We start from the raw sequence: 25,751 nt of genomic DNA on the forward strand, positions 1-25,751 counted from the left end.
GATGCCCATATCAAGTTTTGAAAGCTATTTTATGAATTTCTTCTTCTTTTAGTCTTAGTTGATGATATCTTGACCACAAGTCTATCTTAAAGAATACTGCAACCTAACGTATCTAATAAAATAGAGCATTGTTATGCGATAAAGGATACCTGCTCCTTATAGTGACCTTGTTAAGCATTACTATTCGATAAATGGATGCAGGGTTCCATCTTTCTTCTTCATGAATATCACTAGAGCTCCCTAAGACAACACACTATGTTGAATCAACCCTTTACTAATTATTTCTTGTAACCATTCCTTTAATTCCATAAGATCAATCAATTTTATATCCTAAGGAGCCTTAAACATAGGTTCAACTCTTGACACAAAATTGATAGAAAAGTCAAATACTCTTTTCAATGGTAGACCTGGTAATTCTTCAAGAAATACATCTTGATGATCTTGAAGGTAAGGGTATTTTCTATGAAGAAATCTTCTGGTTTGCTAGCCTTTTTAAACTCTAATCCCTTGGAAGTGGATGATTCATATATCATCATGTCATCTTGAAACACAACCTCCTTAGGTTCTCCTATCTCTTTCATTCTAATTGCAAACATGTGACATCATTTTCTATTACTTCGCTTCAACAACATAGAAGAAATTTGTTGTACTTTGACATCTCATTGAGCTCCTTGAAGATAAACCTTTTTTCCAGGGTCATCCATGTTAGTGTGAAAATGTGTTTTAACTAATTAATTTTCTTTTAGCCTACTTAGTTGAGTCCTATTCACATTATGGTTAAGCTTATTTAAAGGGTTGAGATATTCTCTCCTTACCTTATGGGAGATTAGAGATATTTTTGTCTCACCTCATGTAGACTCACCAAGTGTCTCAACACTTTCCATAGAGTCCAACACTTGTTGTTGAACACTACTGGAAGTTGAGAGAGGGGGAGTGAATCAACATATACAAAAACCTGATCTGATTAAGTTAGTTGGACAATAACATTCATCTAAACACTTATGCACAAATGTGAATCATTGAATCATAAAAAGCATATGCACCAGAACACCAAGATTTTTATGTGGAAAATCCAAAATGGGAAAAACCACGGTGAGAATTTAATTTACAATATATATCAATTGTTTACAATATATAAGGCTTCCTGCCAAAGAGCTTACTGCTCCAGACTTGTAGCATAAGGAAAAAAACCTTAGGCAAGATACAAAAAGGACTCTTCCAATTGAAGATCACTTCTTCAGGGAAAGATACAAAACAATTGTTCAAATACAATAATTATAAGGCAATATTGTGTACAAAATAACATCTCCCAAAATGTGGATAATGGTTCATATTTTTATACTCATCTATTTGCTTTGCACAAATTTTGAACCACTGCTACACATCATACTTGTAATGCAATCATTAAACCATATTACACCATACCAATGCATACACTTTCTCATATTTCCATACATAAAAAACAACTATTTTGTCCATTATTTACCAATCAGATCCACTATAATCTCTACTAGGTTTGCCAAAAGAAAAGTGTAACATGTACATAACTTCAACCTAAAATATAACATCTAGAGGGTAAAGAAGACATGTGAGGGTTCACACTAAGTTGACACGCCTTCCAATCATCATAAATTTATTTTGCATGCAATCACATGGACAATATGCACAAGCCGATACAAATTGATCTGCTAAATCCAAACTGTCTTAACTCAAACCTAAAAACAAAATAAGCGGTCCATCACAAAATAAGTACAACACCTTAATAATAATGTCATTTGATCTATATAAAATTCAAGATGAGGAAAGAAATGAATTCCTTCACAAACTACTGATAGCAACATTAGAGCACAATGTTGATCATGAATAATTATCAAACAATTTGGAAATCTAACTTAGATAAGCTACCATAACAATTCTGCAATAGGCAACATGATCATCTGAAGCTTATCCAGTACAAGCATACATTTTGGATCATAACATAGTTCATTAGAGCATATAACAATGATAATATCATAATTTTTGGACCATGTAAGGAGCATTAAAACTTTCAGAAATAACTTGAATCAATATCCCACATCATCTAATCATCACAACATATATCCAAATTAGGAGCATACTACACACTTCCACTGTATATTACTTTTGATGCATACTCAACACTAACACAACAATCTATCATAATACATATCCGGATCAACATCATCACCAACACCCGATCCACACAACACATATTTGACATCAATGACAACAAAGACACTCATAAGTGCAACACTTGTTGCATACTTGGAGAGGTAGTTAGAGTTTGACTCCTACCTTCTCACCTCTTCTTGGTTGCCTTTATATGCAAGACACCTCTTTGTATATTTTGGGGTTACAAGTGATAATGTGAAATTTCTCATTTTGCATCTTGCTAATTTGTGGTAAGTATTTATTTTTGCAAGAGATCTTGGTTGTTTCCAACATGGCAATAAAGAAAGTTTGCAAAATCTCTCCTTTTAAAGCTTTATTTTGAGAGTGTTGTGGGCATAAGGTAAAAAATGTTTCTTGCTGGAGTAAAATAGATATCAAAGTTGCGTTCAAAGAGGCTGAGAAATGAAGATTCATATATAATACTTTATTTTTTTATGACTAGAATTTTTTTGGTGTTTTTATTTGCACAACCCTAACTGTTTGTGTGAGTGTCTTGATTTACGTGTCACCATTCTTGGTCTGCGTGCATAAATTTTCATTTACAGGTTAAATTTTATTAGCTGAAATTGATTTTTTTTAGACCATTTTTTTGGTACACAGGTACCCTTGCACAATACCCATGCTAGGATTGCACAACGTACCTACATAGTTTTTGTGCCCGCGCAAGAACTTTCTTTTAATTTTTTAAACAATTTATTTTTTATTTAAAAAAAATAAAAAATTCATAAATATTTTTTAGCCTTTTTATGTGCAGGGAATATGACAAAGAAATATTTTGTTTTGATCGGTCAATCGTCCAATTAGCGTCCTTATGCTCAGTAAGTGCCCAGTATTCATTCCACACCCAGTCACACCCAGTCAACATGTCCAAGTTAGCATGACATCAACATAATGTCATAATTTTAGCCCTTTTTTCACCCCCTCTCTGTTGGCATGTTTTGGTTTTTACCTCAACTTCAAGAGGCCATATCTCAGTCATACATAGTCCTTTTTGAGTGATTTGTTTTTTGTTTATTTATTTTTTTGTCCTCTATCTAGTTGTACAGTTTATAATGTAGAATTATGTTTAATTTTTTCTAGTTTTCTATTTCTTAGAGGACACCCTGCACAGTCCCAGTTTTTGGAACTTTGAGAGGTTCATTCAGGTTCATATAGGCACATTTTTGGGTGCCATTTTTTTGAACCTACAAGATTTTTCAATATCTACGTAGTGGTGATTATAATTTTTCATGATACTATTCTAGAATATCAAAGTATGATTATGCTTCTTTTGAGGGCTTGTACAATTTTTCCATTTTGTAAATGCGCTAAAATAAAGTGCCACATCACTATATAGTTTAGGAAGGTCTATGTTTCTACATAATGGGAATTTAATTTGTTGATTTTGTCATTTTTTTGAGGTTTGAAAGATAACTTGTATATGTCTTAATTGACCACCTCATGACATAGAACATGTAAGAACACATTTTTCAGCATCTAATTCTATAAATGCACTCATATAAAGTGACACACAACTAGATTTATGTTCCTTAGGGGGTATTGTTGATCTCATATTGGGTCTCATTCCTTTGCACATCATTGTGCCCAATTTGATTTAGTTTGTCATTATCTCTTCATCATTAGCATTAAGGGGAGAATCATGACATTTGTATTGTTAATACTTTTTGTTTTTAGTGGAGCATTGGTGCAACCTTTTGGAATCTAATAGAATTCACATATTTGTAGGGGGTCACATAGATTGACTCATTTGTATCTCTCATATGGGTGATTCTTTTTGTGGATCATTATTGTGAGATTCATGTAGACCAAAAACTTCTAAGTAGTTTACTATGTAATACTCATGCTTTGTTATTTGTGTTTTTGATCATCCTTGTTGAACACCAAACACTTATAAGTAGTGTACTATGTGACGCTCATAAATTGTTATTTGTGTTATTTTATCATACTTTTATCTCTTGATCTACATGTTTTGGAGTTTCATCGATATAGTTCTTGACATGCTTCAAGAGTTCATCATCATGTTCATCTTGACATGGACATATTTGTAAAAGGTTTATCCTTCTCTTCCTCTCTTTTAGAGGGGAGTTTTGTTACCATATGGTTTTATCCATTTCTTTGTTTATGAGAAATATTTATTTGTAAATGAGTACCTTATCAGGCCATGTTGCCATGATCAGGAAATAAGCAGTGATGGAAAATATCGAAAACATAATTTTTTGGTATTTTCTATGTTTTAGTAAATGGCATTTTTGGAGGTCTTCAGAGCATTTTTAGCCCTAAAAAATTTGGACAGTCCTTTATGGACATTGTCATAGGCAAATCCATACAGGATTGGAACTAGAGATCTTGGAGATCTTTTCAACGGTGAAAACTGATAACTCAATGATGAACCACTAGTACCAAACCGGTACTGAGAGGGGGGGGGGGGTGAATCAGTACAAACACAAATACAGTCCAAAACCAGTTTGACAACAAACACTCCAAATGACTGATAAATAGAGATACCGGTAAAGCAGAGTGCGACTGGTAACATCCAGTATAGCTCAATCAATCATGAACCGGTCACTTAATAAGCTTTTCTCTTAGCTCAATACCACATTATCATAATATTCACATGCATGAACTAGTAGACTTAACCATCAAATCTTCACAACAATGAGTTCAATATGTTTTATAGACATGCATAAAACATAGAACCTTCATGTGCATAACAGATAAAACAAAGCATCACAAGACAAAAGCATTTCACATGACACACATATTTTTCACGTGGAAACCCAACTGGGAAAAACCACGATGGGGATGAATACCCACAAGCTGCTTTTTGAACTCTTTTGAAGTCCGCTCTGTTAGGAGACTTGTCCGGTTAAGAACATTACAATAGGTTCTAGTAGGAACTGATCCTATTAGGGATCACCTGGTTAAGGTATACCCGGTTAAGGGTTAAACCCGGTAGGGTCACCTTGTTAGAGGATTTTAAGAACTCAATAGCTGAAAGGATCTCCTAAGCTTCTCTAGCTTCTTAGCCTCGAGTTACCCGGTTAAGGGATTTGAAACAAGCCGGTTAAGACCACCTGATTTAAGGGATTTTGAATCAAGCCAGTTAAGGCTACCCTGTTAGGGGATTGTATAACTGTTGAAGTGGTTAGAGATCAACAGGTATTACAATGATTTGTGAACAACACTCAATGCTAATGCAGATCCATTTTGGCTCCTCTTCACCTTCTGCACATTCACTTTGCAGATATCTCTTCTCTCCTTTGGTTTGGCAAGAATCATGTATCACTTCCCTTGGATACACACTCACAACTTTTGCCAACAACATCAGAAAGAAACACAACATCGACCTTATAGGAAACATACAGGTCGATAGCAAAAACCCTAAACCCTAAACCTGTTAGGTTAAGCAATTCAAACGGTTTGATCCTGATCATTGAATCATACTGCATTAAATGCAACAATCTTGAATCGATCTCAAGACATTCTCCATCGACCATTATCCACCATTTTCATGGTGGCTAATAACCCATCACGCATTATCACCGTTTGACAGACTTTGCACATTCCCGAGGTGGATAGGAATAGTCTTCTTCATGCAAGATCCTTCACGCGCACAGAGCTTATGTGGCAACACGTTCTGTCCTCCATCATACTGCTAACTCATCACATGAAGATTATTGATTGAGTCACTTGAGTTGCTCCAACCGGAAACCCTGAAGTGGAAGCTACCTACCAACCGGTAGCCATACAATGCTTCCATGTGCCGGTTCTCATAACTACATGCCGGTTCACCTTGAACAAATGTGCCACTTCACTTTGGCATATAAACCGGTTCATACATATGCTGGTTCCTCTCTCTTCACCTATCACATGTACCAGTTCTCACCATGTCTCATATTGACATCAATGACAACATACAATATCATTATGTCTTCATGCCGATTCACATAATGCCAACAATCTCCCCCTTTGGCATTAATGACAATATACAAAAGATATCTTTTCGCTTCACTCCTTCCCCTTTGACAACAATGCCAAAGTGGAGGTACAATCATCACTATTTCATCATGCTGCTCCCCCTGAGGAGTAACATCCTTAAACACACCAATCAACCAAAGATTTGTCTATCCAGTACCTGACTGATGTGGAACAATCACTTTTAGTTCACCTCCTGAAGGGGCAATACCCCTAATTCACCTCTCAAATGCACAAATGTTGTCTTTGGGAGAGGCTTGGTGAATATGTCTGCTAACTGCTCCTTACTAGACACATGCTCCAGTGCAATCTCTTTATTCTGAACTTTTCCCTCAAGAAATGGTACTTAAGCTCAAAATTCTTGGTTCTAGAATGTAAAACCAGATTCTTTGATATATTGATAGCACTTGTGTTATCACAGAATATACTTACTGGTTCAGATACAGGGATCTTGAAGCCTTCTAGTACATGCTTCATCCAGATTGTCTAAGTGCAGTTCATGAAAGCTACAACATACTCCGCTTCCGCTGTAGATTGAGAGATACAACTCTGCTTTTTACTCATCCATGAGACCAGTCTACCACCAAGAAAGAATGCACCACCGGTTGTGCTCTTCCGGTCATCCACATTACCAGCCCAATCAGCATCTGTGAATACTTTCAGATTGAAATTATTGCTGTATGGATACCACAATCCATAGTCAACTGTTCCCTTCAGATACCTAAGAATCCGCTTGATTATACTTAAGTGAGATTCTCTTGGACTCTTCTGGAACCTTGCAATGATGCCAACTGCATGTGCAATATCCGGTCTGCTATGCACTACATAATGCAACTTACCAATCATTGATCGACATTCCTTCTCATCAACTAGTACAAAATCATCCTCCTTTGTCAATTTGCAACCGGTTTGCTATCTTCCACGCCAAAAGTCTTCAACACTTCTTTGACATATTTGGACTGAGTGATGAAGATTCCATCTTTCATCTGTTGGATTTGTAGTCCAATGAAGAACTTAATCTCCCCTATGAGTGACATCTCAAACTCTTTCTTCATCTCATAAGCAAACTCATGACTCATCTTGTCATCTCCACCAAAGATGATGTCATCAACAAAAACTTCATAGATCAGAATATGATCTTCTTCAGACTTCAAGTAGATATTGCTATCTTCACTTGTTCTCTCAAATCCAATCTTCACAAGATGGGAATGTAGGCGCTCATACCATGCCCTAGGTACTTGCTTCAGACCATATAATGCTTTATGTAGCCTACATACCATGTCACTATCTTCAGATAGGGTAAACCCATCTGGCTGCTCAATATATACCTCCTCTTCAAGTACACCATTTAGGAATGCAGATTTTACATCCATTTGATATACCTTGAATCTCTTAAAAGCTGCATATGCAAGAAGCATACGAGCTCCTTCCAATCTGGCTACAGGAGCAAAGGTTTCCCCATAGTCTTCACCTTCTTCTTGAGCATATCCTTTGCATACCAGTCTGGCTTTATTCCTAATCACTGTGCCATCCTCATTCAACTTATTTCTGAACACCCATTTGGTGCCAATGACATTTTTATGCTTTGGTCTAGGTACCAAGGACCATGTACCATTTTTCTCTATTTGGTCAAGTTCTTCTTCCATTGCCTTGATCTAGTCTTCATCTTTATGAGCCTCTTTGAATGACTTAGGCTCAAGTTCAGAGATCATACATAAGTTTTCTCTGATCTTTCTTCTAGTAAGGATTCCTGCATCCTTATCACCTATGATCTGCTTGGGATCATGATTCAACTTGACATACCAAGGAATGGTCTTAATTGGTTCTTCTTTCTTTTCTTCTTCATCCTCATCTTCATCAGTATCATCATCGGTTCAGGAACACTGTTACTGGTACTAGGTTGACTGACAACCGATTCCTAGAAGGTTGCAACCGGTTCATTTACAACTTGCTCACTGTCGGTTTCCTCAGTCTTCTCAGAGGATTCATCAACTTTTACATTGATGCTTTCCATAATTCTCTGAGTCCTATTGTTGTTGCACTTGTAAGCTTTACTCTTGGTGGAATATCCTAGAAATATTCCCTCATCACATTTAACTTCCAATTTACCCTGATGATCACTCCTCTTGATGTAACATTTGCTACCAAATACCTTAAAGTAGTTAACCACAGGTGTCTTACCGGTCCAATACTCATAAGGAGTTTTGTCCTTACCCTTTTTGATGAGTACCCGGTTCATAGTGTAGACTGTAGTGCTCACCGCTTCTCTCCAGAAGCTGTGAGCAACCTTTCCTTGGATCAACATGGTTCTAGCTACTTCAACCACAGTCCGGTTATTCCTCTCTGCTAGGCCATTCTGCTGTGGAGTCCGTGGGGCAGACAACTGTCTCTTGATGCCAAATTCTTCACAATATTTGTTGAATTCACTGGAAGTGAATTCCCCTCCTTGATCAGTTCTGAGACATTTGATCCTTTTACCGCTTTCCTTCTCCACTAATGCTCTGAATGCTTTGAATTTCTCAAAAGCTTCAGACTTGTCTTTCAAGAATGTGACCCACATCATTCTTGAGCAGTCATTAGTGAGAATCATGAAGTACCTATCACCCTGCACACTTCTAGTTTTCATAGGACCACATAGATCAATATGCACAAGATCAAGCAAGTTGTCAGTAGTGAAAGATTTACCTTTAAAGGTTGAGGAAGACATTTTCCCCAATTGACACCCTCTACATAAGGTATTATTCTATTTGCTCAGCACTGGCAACCCTCTAACTACCTTGACCTTACTAGCCTTCACAATGTTGTCAAAGTTCACATGGCAGAATCTCCTATGCCATATCCAACTATCATCAAGCTTAGCCATAAGACATGTACTTATATTTGCATTTAGATGAAATAGGTTACCTTTAGTCTGCATGCTAGTGGCTACCAATTTACCATCTTTACCTTTGATTCTGCAAACTCCATTCTTGAATTGTAGAGTGAGACCATTGTCATTTAACTGAGCAACACTTAGAAGGTTGTGTCTGAGACCATCAACCCAGTACACATTGTCAGCACTACTATTTCCATTCAAAGAGATGGACCCTCTGCCTTTGACCATGCATGGTGCATCATTGCCAAAGCAAACCACACCACCATCATACTCCTCTAAGGATAGAAACTTGCTTCGGTCACCAGTCATATGGTGAGAACAACCACTATCAGTGATCCACTCATTTGAATTTTCAAACCGGGAGACAAGAGCCTTCTTGTTTGCCACATCTTCCTTTATACAAACACAATGTCTTCATTCTCTTCATCTTCTGATTCCTCATCTGTGACACCTTCATCAACTGCTACAAAACAGTTTCTCTGGTTCCCTCCTTTGAATTTCTTGAACCTTTCCGGTTTGTCCTTGTTGTCACTATTAGGACAGTTCATAGCAATATTTCCTATCCGGTTATAGGAGAAACATTTCAAAGGAAGTTTACCTTTGTATTTACCAGTCCCTTTTGGGAATCTCTTGGCTAGAAGAGCTTCAAATTCCATCAGAAACTCTTCATCCTTCATTTCTCTATTTTGACTAGGTTCCCCACTAGTGCTAGCCTCTTTTCCTTTTCTGGATGGTATAACAGAAGCTTTAAAAGCTGATTCTAACTTTTGAACACTACCATCAAAACTATTCAGCTCATAGGATGTCAACTTGGCTATGATGGAGTCCAAGGATGCCTTAGACTTGTCTATTGATCTCAGCTCCTGAATAGCAGCAACCATTATTGCATAGACCGGCAACAGGGATCTCAGGACTTTATTGACCACAGTGGAATCTTCTATTTTGCCACCTGCACTCTTTATTTCTCCAACAACTATTTTGATTCTTATCCCATATTGCTGAATGGTTTCTCCTTCAACCATCCGCATGTCTTCAAACTTCCCTCTCAGGCTTTCTTCCTTAGCCTGTTTTACATTCTCATCACCACCATAGATATTTTCAAGAGCATCCCATACCTCTTTGGGATTTGCCTTGTCCTGAACATCAATAAACTCAATGTCAGATAGACTACTGATGAGGGCTTCCATGACTTGCCCATTTTCTTGTATCTCTCTCTTTTGGTCATCAGTGAGAGTACCGGTAGGAACAATATATACATTTTCAACATAACTCCAGTGTTGAATACCCATGCTTTTGATGAATATCTTCATCCTGTCTTTCCATATACCAAAATTTTCCTTGTTAAACTTTGGACCTTCCCTCTTCATCATTTGTCTAGGATCTTTTCCTCAAGTGGTTAGGCTTACAACACAGAGGACCTGGAGGCACTCTGATACCAATTGATAACTCAATGATGAACCGCTAGTACCAGACCGATACTGAGAGGGGGGGGGGTGAATCAGTACAAACACAAATACAATCCAAAACCGGTTTGACAACAAACACTCCAAATGACTGATAAATAGAGATACCGGTAAAGCAGAGTGCAACCAGTAACATCCAGTATAGCTCAATCAGTCATGAACCGGTCACTTAATAAGATTTTCTCTTAGCTCAATACCACATTATCATAATATTCACATGCATGAACTAGTAGACTTAACCATCAAATCTTCACAACAGTGAGTTCAATATGTTTTATAGACAGGCATAAAACATAGAACCTTCATGTGCATAACAGATAAAACAAAGCATCACAAGACAAAATAATTTCACATGACACACATATTTTTCACGTGGAAACCCAACTGGGAAAAACCACGGTGGGGATGAATACCCACAAGCTGCTTTTTGAACTCTTTTGAAGTCCACTCTGTTAAGAGCCTTGTCCGGTTAAGAACATTACAATAGGTTCCGGTAGGAACCGATCCTATTAGGGATCACTCGGTTAAGGGATACCTGGTTAAGGGTTAAACCTAGTAGGGTCACCTTGTTAGAGGATTTTAAGAACTCAATAGCTGAAAGGATCTCCTAAGCTTCTCTAGCTTCTCAGAACTCATTAGCCTCGAGTTACCCGGTTAAGGGATTTGAAACAAGCCGGTTAAGACCACCTGATTTAAGGGATTTTGAATCAAGCCAGTTAAGGCTACCATGTTAGGGGATTTTACAACTGTTGAAGTGGTTAGAGATCAATAGGTATTACAATGATCTGTTAACAACACTCAATGCTAATGTAGATCCGTTTTGGCTCCTCTTCACCTTCTGCACATTCACTTTGCAGATATCTCTTCTCTCCTTTGGTCTAGCAAGAATCATGTATCACTTCCCTTGGATACACACTCACAACTTTTTCCAACAACCTCAGAAAGAAACATAGCATCGACCTTATAGGAAACATACAGGTTAGTAGCAAAAACCCTAAACCCTAAACCTGTTAGGTTAAGCAATTCAAACGGTTCGATCCTGACCGTTGAATCATATTGCATTAAATGCAACAATCTTGAATCAATCTCAAGACATTCTCCATCGTCCATTATCCACCGTTTTCATGGTGGCTGATAACCCATCACGCATTATCACCGTTTGATAGACTTCACACATTCCCGAGGTGGATAGGAATAGTCTTCTTCATGCAAGATCCTTCACGCGCATAAAGCTTACGTGGCAACACATTTTGTCCTCCATCATACTGCTAACTCATCACATGAAGATTACCGATTGAGTCACTTGAGTTGCTCCAACTGGAAACCCTGAAGTGGAAGCTACCTACCAACCGGTAGCCATACAATGCTTCCATGTGCCAGTTCTCATAACTACATGCCGGTTCACCTTGAACAAATATGCCGCTTCACTTTGGCATATAAACCGGTTCATACATATGCCAGTTCCTCTCTCTTCACCTATCACATGTGCCGGTTCTCACCATGTCTCATATTGACATCAATGACAACATACAATATCATTATGTCTTCATGGCGGTTCACATAATGCCAACAAAAATAGTTCACAGTTTTGAGTTTTGAGTGAAAAGTTATGACTACATTTTTATATAATTTTTTGATAATTTTGTTAGTTTTTGGTTTTTATTCCATAATAAACATTATAGACAGGTCGTTTTCAATTCCAAGGGGATTTTGGTGACCCTTGGGATCTCATGAACTTTGTATATAGAACATTTTTGAATGGAATGAATTCACTTTTTTGCTTGCTACAATTCTTGGTTAGTTCTGTTCTTGTAATCAAATTGACAATACCACAGGTTCACACTAGGTATTGTACTCCGAAACCATAATTTGGATCATGCCAGGGTTCAATTTTTTTGTGCATATCTTACTCCCTAAGTTTCACTTAAGGAAGGGTGTTAGTGTGAATTGTTTTTTACCTAACTAGTTTTCTTTTAGCCTACTTAGTTGAGTCCTATTCATACTATGATGAAGCTCATTTAGAGGGTTGAGATATTCCCTCACCTTATGGGAGGTTAGAGAGATTTTTGTCTCAAATCATGTAGACTCACCAAGTGTCTCAATGCTTGTTCATAGAGTTATACACTTATTGCATACTTGGAGAGGTACTCAGAGTTTGACTCCCACCTTCTCACCTCTTCTTGGTTTCCTTTATATGCAAGGAACCTCTTTTTACATTTTTGGGTTGCAAGTGATAATATGACATTTCTCATTTTGTATCTTACTAATTTGTGGAGAGTATTTAGTTTTGCAAGAATCTTGGTTTCTTTCAACATGGTATTAGATCAACCTTGCAAAATCTCTCCTTTTTAAGCTTGATTTTGAGAGGGTCATAGGCATAAGGTGAAAAACAATGTCTGCTAGTGTAAAACAGACATCACAAATGTGCTCAAAGAGGTTGAGAAATGAAAATTCATATATATAACTTTATTTTTTGATGACGGGATTTTTTTTTGGTTTTTTTATTTGAACACCCCTAACTGTCTATGTGAGCATCTTGATTTGTGTGCACAATTTTTTATTAGCAGGTTAAATTGGTTTTTAGAAGTAAGTTTTTCTTTTTTAAATCCATTCTTTTTGGTATGCAAGAACCCCAACACAATATCGACATTGGGACTACACAATGTACTTGCACTTGTGCAAGACCTTTCTTTTATTTATTTATTTTATTTTTTAACATTGATGTTTTAAATAGAAAAATTCATAAAGATTTTTTAGCCTTTTTATGTGTAGGGAATATTCAAACATAATATTCTGTTTTGACCAGTTAATCACCCAATCAGCTACCACCTAGCCTTTTCAGTCAATGTCCTTGTGTTCAGTCAATACCCAATCATCATTCCATTCCCAGTCACACCCAGTCAACATGTTGAAGTTAGATATGACATCATCATAATGTTATCATTTTAGTCTCTTTCTTCACTCCCTCTCTATTGGAATGTTTTAGTTTTTACCTCAACTTTAAGAGGCCATATCTTGGTCATACAAAGGTCTTTTTGAGTGATTTTTCACTGTATTTATTCTTTTGTCCTCCATCTAGTTGTAACATCTCTCTAACCCTAACACAATGAAGCAGACATTATGATATTGAGCCTACACTTAGATGCAAATGAAGTAATTATTGAAATGATAATCAATGTGTTCAACATCCACAATAATGAGAGGGAAGGGGTGAATTAGTATTCCCTTGAATCTATTAAAACTTTTAAACAAACATCTACATAGCATAACTTAAAGTGCAAAATTGAAATGAATGAAAAGAAAAAATATAGTACACCACATAACACCAAAAATTTATATGTGGAAAACCCAAGATAGGGAAAACCATGAAGAGGATCAACTCTAAATATTATGCAATCGACTATTGAATATAGGTCTAGCTCACTATTGGAGGGATCACTACCCAAAATATGACGTACAACCAATATTAAAAAAAATGAGCTGTTAAGATTGCATCTATCATATGCATGACATACAATTCCACTGAAGTACATAATAACTTTCACATTCACTATACATAATCGCTTTCACATTCACTATATATTGCATGATATGATTAAAAAGATCATAATTCCTATCCTTCACAAAGCAACTATATATATACCAAACTAAGTCTTCTTCAAGTCGGTTCAATCGGAGGAAGGGTTAGACCAAAAAACCCTTTACATGCTATTGTTCAATTGTTCTTACTAGATCGGAGAATTCAACCAAGAAAGAAAATAACTTATCCACAATCCACGAAAAAGGTGAAAACACCGAAACTAACATATAGCCGATGATTCTAGAGAAGACCGGATCAAAACCTTCACACTATACTATGCTAGACTCATGTTGCTGGATCACAAAAACATCAATGACAACATTCTAACAATATCCCCCTTTGTCATTGATGGCAACATGACAACTAACAACTATCCGCATAATATATATACACATAAATGCTATATACAAACTCCCCATAAAAAAATGAACTAACTGGAGGACTGCTTGATTTTCTAAATAGGTGCAGTCCAACTACATGTATTGTTATCCCAATGCTGAATGACATTTGTCAAAAGTTCTTTTTACACTTGGAGGGATACAAGAGTGTGCTTTGCTTCTTCTATTGAGCTTGGCTAAGAGAAATTAAACTGACGTGCCTTGGATAGTGCATGGTTCATCAATGAGATGCAGTCACTACACATCTCTTAACTATCCTAGAGAAAGGATAATGTTTATTCCTGTGCTACTAAAGTTAAAAGTAATTTTTGTGTACTTCCTCAATAGTTGATCTTCTTGAGCTGGAGAGATCCTGAGATAGCTAAAAGTTTTGATAAGCTTGTTTGATTTTTGAATCAATGAAGTGAATTTCTTCCTTGATGCTCTTGGTGACCTTTATCCATTGAAGGCTATATAGATACAATTCACTTATATCAGTAAGACATGCCTGTCCTTGAGCTATAAGTTGAGATAAATGACTATGTGCATTTTCACACTTACCTTTTAAGTCCTGTAAGAGATTCTCTTTCTCTTCTTCCTTATCTTTTGCAAATTTTGCTTCCAAGGAGGTTGAATAGTTCTTCAACGACTTTAATAAAGCTTTACACTTATCCCAGCTGGAGGTAGATGGATCAATTGAACTGTCCGGAATGGTACTCTATAGTGCAACTACTGCCTCTTCAATCAACTTATTCTTTTCCTTCCGATCATCGAGAGATATTTGTAATCTGAAGCCTGAATGACTTCTCTAATCTATTTTTTTTTGAATAGGATCAACTTAGGTAAAACCAACAATTAACAGAGAAGAAGTAATTAGTTGGAAGGTAAGGGGTGTAATGAGTAAACTCTTCAAAGACTTATCAAGGGTACCAGAGCTAGTACATTCATTTTCATTTACCTTAGTGTCATATGTTGTGACAAATTTCTTAGACGATATCTTTTCATCTTATTTCTTTTATTCCATATGATCCTTCACCACTTCAAAGTTGTTTAGAGGGATATCAACAAATTTAGGTACATCTACCAGAGGATCTTCACCCATAACAATATTATTTGAAGCAACAATATATGAGGCAACACTGTCTGCGATAGCTTCAATAGACACAACATCAGGTGCATATGTGCATGGATAAATATCATAAATTAACAAAATTCCTAATTTTTTTTCATAGCTCTGAGCAACTCTACATTTTCTGATTTTAGTTTTTCTACAACTTGCATATCTTCCATAAGGACATCTAATCATTTCTTGGTCCAGAGCTCAATTTTGCAAACGTGTTCAAGGGAAGCCTCATTTTCCTTAGAAAGAGTATTGCCAACAGTTTCCAAAGTATACTTCTTAATTTCTTGATCCTCTTTTATTTCATTTTTCCTAAGCTCATCCAAAACTTTCCAAATATCTTGTGGTATATCATTTTTTAAATCTTCTAAAATAACATATAATCTAACATAATATTGTACAAAATCTTTTACTATAGTTTCCTTATCATCGCCATCAACATAAATTTACATATTACCTACCTCATTTAAGTTTCCTTTGAGTGCTATGGAATTGAATATAAGTGTCCACATCCAGAGGTTCTTTGATTACTTTCTTTCCTTTATCCTTTTTGGCATGAATTGTGAACTATTTTGGTTCTAATTCCTTTGACTCTTCCTCTAATCCTAAATCAATATTTTTTCTTTTGACTTCTTTTGGATTTCCTCTCTTGGATGGAGTAGATTAGGGAATCTCCTCCCTTTTTGTCGGTTTCTCCTTCACTTATTCTTGAGATGCCTTCTCTTTGACTAGGGTTCCAGATGAAGTAGTGATCATAACAAATCTCTTGACCTTCTGAAATTCTTTTGCAGTAACACCAACTTCCTTCAAAGATTCATCAATTTTTTTTTGTACATTCTTCTTTCTTTCCTTCTTGGTCTATTCCATGTGAACTTCCATAAACATTTCCTGAACAGTCCCAAATATTTTATGAGTCTCATCAATTGGACTTTCCAATAGAACTTTTGCTAGTCCTTCCAAAATATCCTCAGAAACTTCATAACCTAAAGCAAGAATCCACTTGGTTCTTAGAACGACAACTTCCATGCTACACTTGTCTATCATGATCAGAAATGTGATATCATTTCTATACTTTTCCACAATTGACTTAGTGATCCTTTCCCTATTGTTCAACTTATACTGAAAAATAGAGAAAAATGAGGTAAACACAACATCTTAATTAGTATTATCTTAAAAACTCCTTGAGCAACAATTTGATGCACAACTGGTTTGTCAGATGCCCAAAATACTTTGCCATGCCCGATAATCTCTTGCATGAAGTAGAACAAAATGCATAATTCTAGGGTTCCAAATGTGAAGGTATTCTTCTTTTCTTTACACTATTTCAAATTCTCAAGGAATTGTAATTTCAACAGCTCGCACAAATCATAGTCAACATTTTTCTCTACCATCTCATAAGCCATGTTAACTGTTGTGTCTAAAATTGATTTTTTTGGTTGGTAAAGTAGTTCTTATTACCAATTATTAGAGATGCATATTGGATGACAACATTTTCAACTGTGCTAACGAATATATAATGCCTCTTAGAGGTTGCCTTGGTCAATTTCTCAACATCTGTGTTCTTTGCAGTCTTAGGTGTCAGAAGTGCTCTTGAGTCATTTAATCCGGTAATGATCTTCATCACATTCTTGGTGATCTAGAATGATTCTTCAAACCATACAAACTCATCATGGAATCTTCTCATTGACATTATGAACCATTTGTCATCCAAATAGAAATTGGGGAAATCATTCCATACATTCAACTTATTTTCAACTAGGGTTCTAATTTCAGGTTTTATTTCAAAGTCATCTCCTATCAGATCATTTGTCCATAAACTTTGAAACTTTCCATGGTTGTATTCTTTCGATTTCACATGTATGTAAGCTCTAATATCTTCTGTCGATAAAAATCCAAAGGGTATGCTAGATAGAGAACCCATCAGATCATTCTCAATCAATTTATTTGGGTATCTTTTGAAGCTTGGTTGACACTGAGTGCTAATATCAATAACAGTATGAGTGGCCATTGATGCATATGTAGAAATAAAAAATTCACAAGAAAAACACCTTTCACAATTCACTGGGAATCCCTAACCCTTGAATCGCCTTTTCACTCCTTTTGCTTTCTTTCAAATTCTTCTTTTAACCTTTTCCGTCCCATTTGCTCATAATAAATGTAGAGAGAGAAAGTAGTACTACCATACTATCTACTCACTCTATCTGAGTCCATACAAACCTTCCAATTTTTTTCATTCTATCATAGTATGATGCAATCCACTGGAATCTTCACCATTACGTGTGAATGAACATGCTGCAACTATAGCCTCATGCTCTTTGGTAGGGAAATATATTTCTTGATTTTCTCCCCCCTGGGCCAAAGCTTCTAGATCTTAATTGCCAAAACAAATGTCTACACCGGAGCTATTTGGAACCTCGACTTCTTTCTTTTTCCAAATCTTCTTCATTTCAGCCTTCATGTATTCCTTGTTGATTTTCTTTACCAAAGCACTTGTCTTAGCTTCTCCTTTTCTGTAATATCTTGCAATGTGTCTAGGCTTGTTGCAGTTGTAGCATCTATCATTTCCTTGACCTTGCCTTGAATTTCATTGGTTAGCTTTATCTCCAAAATATTTTCATGTATAGCAATGACCTTCAAAATAACTTTCTATTTTGAATTATTATAGCATGTTTTTTACATTGACTAGCTTTATGCCCATAACAATTATCAATATAACATCTATTAGAGAAAGATTTCATATTTTTATTCATTCTATTTATTCATTCAAATGCTTCATGACCTAGTTTATTACAATTAAAACAATAACCATCGAAAGAAATATTTCTTTTACCTATTGCTTGACCGATGACTTACCTTTGTCATCCTTAGCAGACTTACTGGGTTTTGCTTCTTCTGTTGGAGGTAGACCTTATTTTCTTTATATCTTGCATTGTGAGCTTTCACTAGTTTCAAATCCTAAGCCTTTTTTCATTTTCCAGAGACCTTCGCACAACTAACATCTTATCAAGCTTATCTAAACTCATTTTAAGTTTGTCCTCTTGTTTCCTTGAGTTTTACAAATATGATTTTAGAGTTGTGACTTCTTGTTCAAGCTTCTTGCATTCTTCTGATTTACATTTAACCATGTTGTTGAAATATTCCTTAGTTCTTTCATCTTCTCTTGGTCTTTAGATCCGCAATAGTATTGTTTGCTTGTTTGAGCTCTTCACTAATTTCCTTGTCTTTCTTTGAATTTTCTAATTTTCTCTCTTAATTTTCTGATGCATTCATTTGCCAATTGAACATTTTTTTCAGTTCTCTATTTTTATTTTCAAAATTATCAAGGTCTTTAAGAGTAGTTATAAGTTCTCCATTTGCATCAAGGTATCTATGATGATCCAAAGTAGATCTAGTAGCCATATGTTCAACTTTCTAGATCTCCTTCGAGTTATTAGACTCTTCTAAAGGACCTTACTCTGATACCAATTGTTGAACATTTGGAATACTGAGAGGGGAGGTGTGAATTATTATTCTCTTGAATCTATTAAAACTTTTAAACAACCATCCACATAACATAACTTAATGTGCAAAATTGAAATGAATGAAAAGAAAAAGTATAGTACACAACATAACACCAAAATTTATACGTGAAAAACCCAAAATAGGAAGAACCACATAGAGGATTAGATCTTAATATTATGTAACCATTTACAAAATATAGGGGTGGCTCATTGCCAGAGGATGACTTACAACCAATATTACAAAATTTGAATTGTTAAGATTGCATCTATCAAATGCATGAGATACGGTTCCATTAAAGTACAATATCACTTCCACATTCACTACACATAATCACTTTCACATTCACTATAGATCACATGATATGATAAAAAAGATCATAATTCCTATTCTTCGCAAAGCAACTATATATATACCAAATTGAGTCTTTTTCAAGTTGGCTCAACTGGAGGAAGGGTTAGACCAAAAAATCCTTTACATGATACTACTCAATTGTTCTTACCATATTGGAGAAATCAACCAAGATAGAAAATAACTTCTTCACGATCCATAGAACAAGTGAAAACACCAAAACCAACATATAGCCAATGATTTCGAAGAAGATCGTGTCAAAACCTTCACACTGCTTTATGCCGATAAGTAGGGTATCCTATTGCCAAACCCAAAAATGTGCCACAACAAAACATTATCATCTAAAATATCAGATATAGATGTTATTCCAAATACAAAACCCATTCTAAAAATCTTATGGAGGTATTCGACAATGTGGAGCAATACAGACTCAAAAGGATAATGCCGGACTCAAATGTATGTCGGAGCTTATTGGATTCATATCGGAGTATACTAGACTCATGTTGCTGGATCACAAAAACATCAATGACAACATTCTAACAATCTCCCCCTTTTTCATTGATGGCAACATGGCAACTAACAACTATCTGCATAGCATATATACACATCTATTCATATATAATACTGTCTATACATATCTATCTACATAGGTACTTACTCCCCTTTTGACATCAATAGAAAAGGGTACAAACAAAAATGCTATATACATACTCCCTCTAAAATAATGAGCTAACTAGAGGATTGTTTGATTTTCTGAATATGTGTAGTTCAACTACCTATATTGTTATCCCAATGCTGAATGGCATCTGTCAAAAGTTTTGTTTGCACTTGGAGGGATATAAGAGTGCACTTTTCTTCTTCTATTGATCTTGGCTTAGAGAAAGTAAACTATTGTGCCTTGGATAGGGCATGGTTCATCAATGAGATGTAGTCACTACACATATCTCTTAACTGTCCTAGAGGAAGGATAATGTTATCCCTTTGTTACTGAAGTTCAAAGTGCTTTTTGTTTAGTTCCTCAATAGATAATCTTCTTGAGCTAGAGAGATCCCAAGATAGCTGAAAGCTGTGATAAGATTAATTTATTTTTGACTCAATGGAGTCAATTTCTTCCCCAATGCTCATGGTGACCTTTGGCCATTGTAGACTATATAGATACTGTTAGTCTTGAATTTTGACCCCATCGAAATTCATCAAAGTCTTGTAAATTTTTTGAAATCGGATTGGCAGGAAAATAAATCCTTGTCAACCCATGCCAAAGGTGGGTTCCTAGTCCTATGATCCTACTCAGCATACTTGACTTTTCTAGGGTATCCCTCGGAAAGGAACTTGACAAAATGTGTTTTCCATTTTAGTTGAGTCCCAAGTCATATATCATAAAATCAAATATTCAGCCTTCAATGGGTCCCGCTTTACTGGTTGGGCAAGCTCCACATTTTTGCTATTGTGGGACCACTTGGGACTCGGTGGGAATGTCTTTTCCACTTCGGCAAGTCCCAAGTAGATAAGAGGATAGGCACTGTGTGGAGTCTGAGATGGAAACTCGATACTCGATGAGATGCCCTATTTAATCAAATTGAGCATCAAGTAAAAGGAAGAAGTGAGTCATGTGTAAAGAGAAATGCGAGCTTTCAACTTGGCACTCAATGAGATGCCATAGGTAACATCAATGAGCCCCGAGTTCATGAAGATGGTGTACAAGGGTATGAAGTGAATACTAATAAGGTGACACATGTCATTCAAAAGTGCCAATGCAAGTTATACGAATGGTTGCAGGTGGTAATCAAGTAAATAATAGAGACTGAAGTTGGCATGAGTGAAGTAGAAACACACTATATTCCAAGGTGTGAAGGGCATGATCAAGAAGCATGAAGATCATGACAAAATCATCTATTTACGATAAGTATCAGAAGGATAAGTCATAGTTGTTTATAGACGATGGGACAAAGAGATCAAGGCGATGACGACAAGAGATTGCATGGATGAATGTAGTGGTGTTTTTTTTTGAAGAAAAAAGACAACTAAATTGGTGGTGGAGATAAAAATAGGGATAGTTTTGAAAGCATAAAGCAAGAAAAATAGTGTGCATGTGTGACTACATGAGGATGAGCTATTTTTAGTAATACCACATCCTTATAAAATGTCATTGAGCTGCATCTCAAGCAAGTAGTTGTCATGATAATCCTGCATGTTATCATGAGGATGGTTGCAGAAGAAGGATTCTCATTTGCAAGGCAATATTGTGCGTTCATGGGTTTTAAATTCTATGACACAGGATGGAGAACATTAGGATTAACCATTTTACAACTAAAGGGGCCTTAAAAATGTGTTGGACAATAGAAGGGGAATTGAAAGGCCTTTTCAGTCACAAGGAACATTTCAAGGGTTGTCCACATTTTCCCCTACAACACCAAATGGTATAGAGGAAGCGGAAGAGGATTGGTGAAAAACAGCTGGGGGAGGTGGATGGTTCAAATACAACTTTTGTATGATGATACAAGATTATGGAAGTTGCAACCCCTCCCCTACTTACAATATTCATCTATAAACTTCTCCTTCCACTTTCATTGCTGCTAGTCTAGGACTGTGAGCCCTTTCTCTAGTTTTGACGATGCTCCAATATTTTTGTTGTCTATCTCCTTTGCTAGTTTGGGGTCCTCTTTTCTAGTTAGCTAAGTGCTCATCTTGCCTCCATGGAATTAACGACCATTAAATGGTGGTACAACTTAAAATAGTTAGGCAACAATAGGAATTTATTTTCCATCAGATGGTAATGACACACATGCTAGTTTTTTTGTCTCTTTTGGAACTAGCGAGGTGGTCTATTTTGGCACATAGGGATGATGTGTCAATTCTAGAATTAGATAATTGTAAAATAACTTGTATCTTGTGCATTCCTTATGTTATAAAAGGAATACCAAGGCTGTAGTTTTGGGGTTGGGAAATTTTTGTATCTTGGGCTGGGTAGCTATAGGGTTAATTCAAGGAATTTTGAGTTTATATGTGCAGAAAGAAGATATGACTTCCATAATGTAACATTGATTAGCAATAAAATATTTTCATTTTTACATAATTTATCGCCTCATTTTTCTTTCAAATTCTTGTTAGCTAATGTATTAAGGATACCCTGGTTAATCTTGATATGTTAATATCTATGTGTGATTTTGCTTATGGGTTTCTCTCCAGGAGAGAATTAAATTCTGTATGCAAATTACAGTGAATTCTGAAAATGTTTGTAGGATTAATAAGAATACTTGAGTATGATAGCTAGTTGAATTGTGTTAATTTCAGGCATTAACATTGAAGAATTCTTTGATTCAAGTCATTTGCAGAGTGGGGTTGTGTTTTCATTTTGTGGGTGTGACTCTGTTCCCTTGGATAAACACAGGGTTATTTGTTGTTTATGATATGTTTCCAAAATCTTCAAAAATTGAAATTCCTTTCTCTTTTTATTTCTTTATTCTGTGAGGGGAGGGGTGTGTTTTATAATTGCATGCCAGAAATCCCGTATTTTGTTCAAGGCATCGTGTGAATAAGTTTCTTTGTCAATTAATTTTTTTTGGGATCAGGGATTTGCACAAAATTATGTACAAGAGGGTCCCCTGTGCAATTGAGAACTATCTACTCGGGAATAACTATTTGACAATCCCAAAGATATTGGTCATAAAATGAATACTCTCTTGAGTTGGGTGGAGCTCAAAGTGAAGAAGGCCATGAAATCCTTGTTATGTTGCATTTTCTTGTCCTTAGTCTGTTGACAGTGCAAATAAGATGTTTTAGGTTTCTAATCCCATAAACAAAAAGTTTATTTATCCTTAGGACTAAGGGTTGCAATAAAAATTACCAACATATACAATGCATTTTTGCTAGTAAGACATGCTTGTTCTTGAGCTATAAGTTGAGATAGATGACTATGTGCATTCGCACACTTACCTATTAAGTCCTGTAGGAGTTTCTCTTTCTCTTCTTCCTTATCTTTTGCAAGTTTTTCTTCCAAGGAGGTTAAATAGTTCTTCAATGAATTTAATAAAGATTTACACTTATCCAACCTGGAGGCAGATGGATCAACTAAACTGTCTAGAATGGCACTCTATAGTGCAACTATTGCCTCTTCAATCAACTTATTCTTTTCCTTCAGATCCTTGAAGAGATATTTCTTAGCTGAATCTTGAATGGATTCTCCAATCTAAAACTTTTGAATTGGATCATAAAATCAATAATTATCCAAGAAAAGGTAATTGGTTGGAAGGTAGGGGGTGCAACGAGTAATCTCTTCAAAGACTCATCAAGGGTACTAGAGCTGGTACCTTCTATTGGCATTTGCATGAAGATTGCATTAATGAAATGTTATGTTGTCATTGATGTCAATTAACCGGTAATGATATTGTTATAATGTTATTTTGTAATTGGTAGGAAGAGCTAGTGAAGGGAACTGCAACTGGTAGGTGAGTTTGTGGAGTGAACCGATATTGCTATATAGTGGAGAGATCAATCGGTAAACCCTACCTGTTGATACTATAAACCCTAATCGATGAAGTTTGTTGTATTGGTTTATGATCTAATGATGAGCGGTAATGATTATGACACGTATGCATGTTGGATGAGAAGAATTTTAAATGATCTTTGGCATGATGAGATAACGGTTTTTATCTTGGGAATGAGCAAGTATATTGCATGTAATGTAAACTATGTGATGAGTTATAGAGTTCGATGAAGCGGTGATCAAGGAGCAGTTGAGGCTATCTTGAATGATGTGCAAAGATTGTTATGTAATCCAACGGTCATACTTGAACGGACTTGTTTGTAATCTCCATGAGAGAATTAGGTTTGTTGTGTTACTGACCTATTGTTTTTCTTATAAGGTTGATGAGTTGTTTTGTTTTAGAGTTGGAAAATTTCTAATTGAGTGTGGTTGCCAAACCGGATGATGTATTTGCAGTTTGTGTAAAGGCAGATAGGAGCATGAAAAGAATCTGAACAAGCAAGTGTACTACTATTCAAACAGATCAACAAACCCTTGTTGTTTTCTAACAATTACAGTAGTAAAATCCCCTAACCGGGTAAGCTCTAACAAGAAAAGTATTATTCAAATCCTCTAACTAGGTGGTCCATTATCTTGGATTTCAAATCCTCTACTGAGGTTACTCTTCATAGGGTATTGCTTCTAATAGGGCAATATAGTCAATCCCTTAACTGGGTGGTCCCTAATAGGATCTGTTCTTAACATGACTTATTGTAAAGCTTTAATAGCCCTAGCTCCTAACAAGGTGAACTTTAGAAGAGTTCAAAATACTTGTGGGTATTCATCCCCACCATGGTTTTTCCCATTTAGGTTTCCACATCAAAAATATTGTGTCAAGTGGTGAATGTTTTTGTGGTTATGTTTACTATGGTTGAATTGCTTATTTGCTAAATCCATTTTGATATGTTATGTTAACTGACAACAATCTAAAATGAAGTTTTACTTATGTTAGTATAGTATTTGGATGTTTGTGATTTTCAAGTTGTTTTACTATTAATCTCTTGTAACTGTCAATCGGTTTAACTTGACAATGATATTGCATTTGTATTTCAGTGGTTTAACTTGTCAGTTTAGAGTTTTCTTTGAGAGGTTATTTTTGAGATTGGTGAAAGTTTATATCAATTTTTTATCTACTGATTCACCCCCCGCCTCAGTAGTTGACTGGATCCTTATTCTTTCATCATACCATCACCTTCATCTTTTTTTACCTTAGTTTCATCTGGTGTGTCACATTTCTCAGATGATATATTTTTATCTTCTTTCTTTTCTTCTATGTGATTCTTCACCACTTTAGACTTGTTCAGAGGGATATCAACAATTTTAGGTACATCTACTAGAGGATCTCCATCCATAACAACATTATTTGAAGCAACATTATCTAAGGAAACATTGTATGTGACAGCTTCAGTAGAGACAACCTCAGGTGAATCTGTACATGGACCGATATCATCAATTGACAACATTCCTAGTTTTCTTGTCATAGCCTTGAGCAACTCTACAGTTTCTAATTTAAGTTTTTCTACAAATTGTATATCTTCCATAAGGGCATCTAATATTTTCTTGGTCTGGAGCTCAGTTTTACAAAAAATTTCAAGGGAAGCTTTTTTTTCCTTAGAAAGAGTATTGCCAATAGTTTCCAAAGCACACTTCTTAATTCCTTGATCCTCTTTTATTGCATTTTGCCTAAGCTCATCCAAAAATTTCCATAGATATCATGGTATATCCTTTTTGATATTTTCTAAAATAGCATCTAATCTAACACAATATTGTACAAAAGCTTTTACTATTGTTTCCTTATCT

The sequence above is a fragment of the Cryptomeria japonica genome, chromosome 3 (genome assembly GCF_030272615.1).
Source record: "Cryptomeria japonica chromosome 3, Sugi_1.0, whole genome shotgun sequence".
Lineage (NCBI taxonomy): Eukaryota > Viridiplantae > Streptophyta > Pinopsida > Cupressales > Cupressaceae > Cryptomeria > Cryptomeria japonica.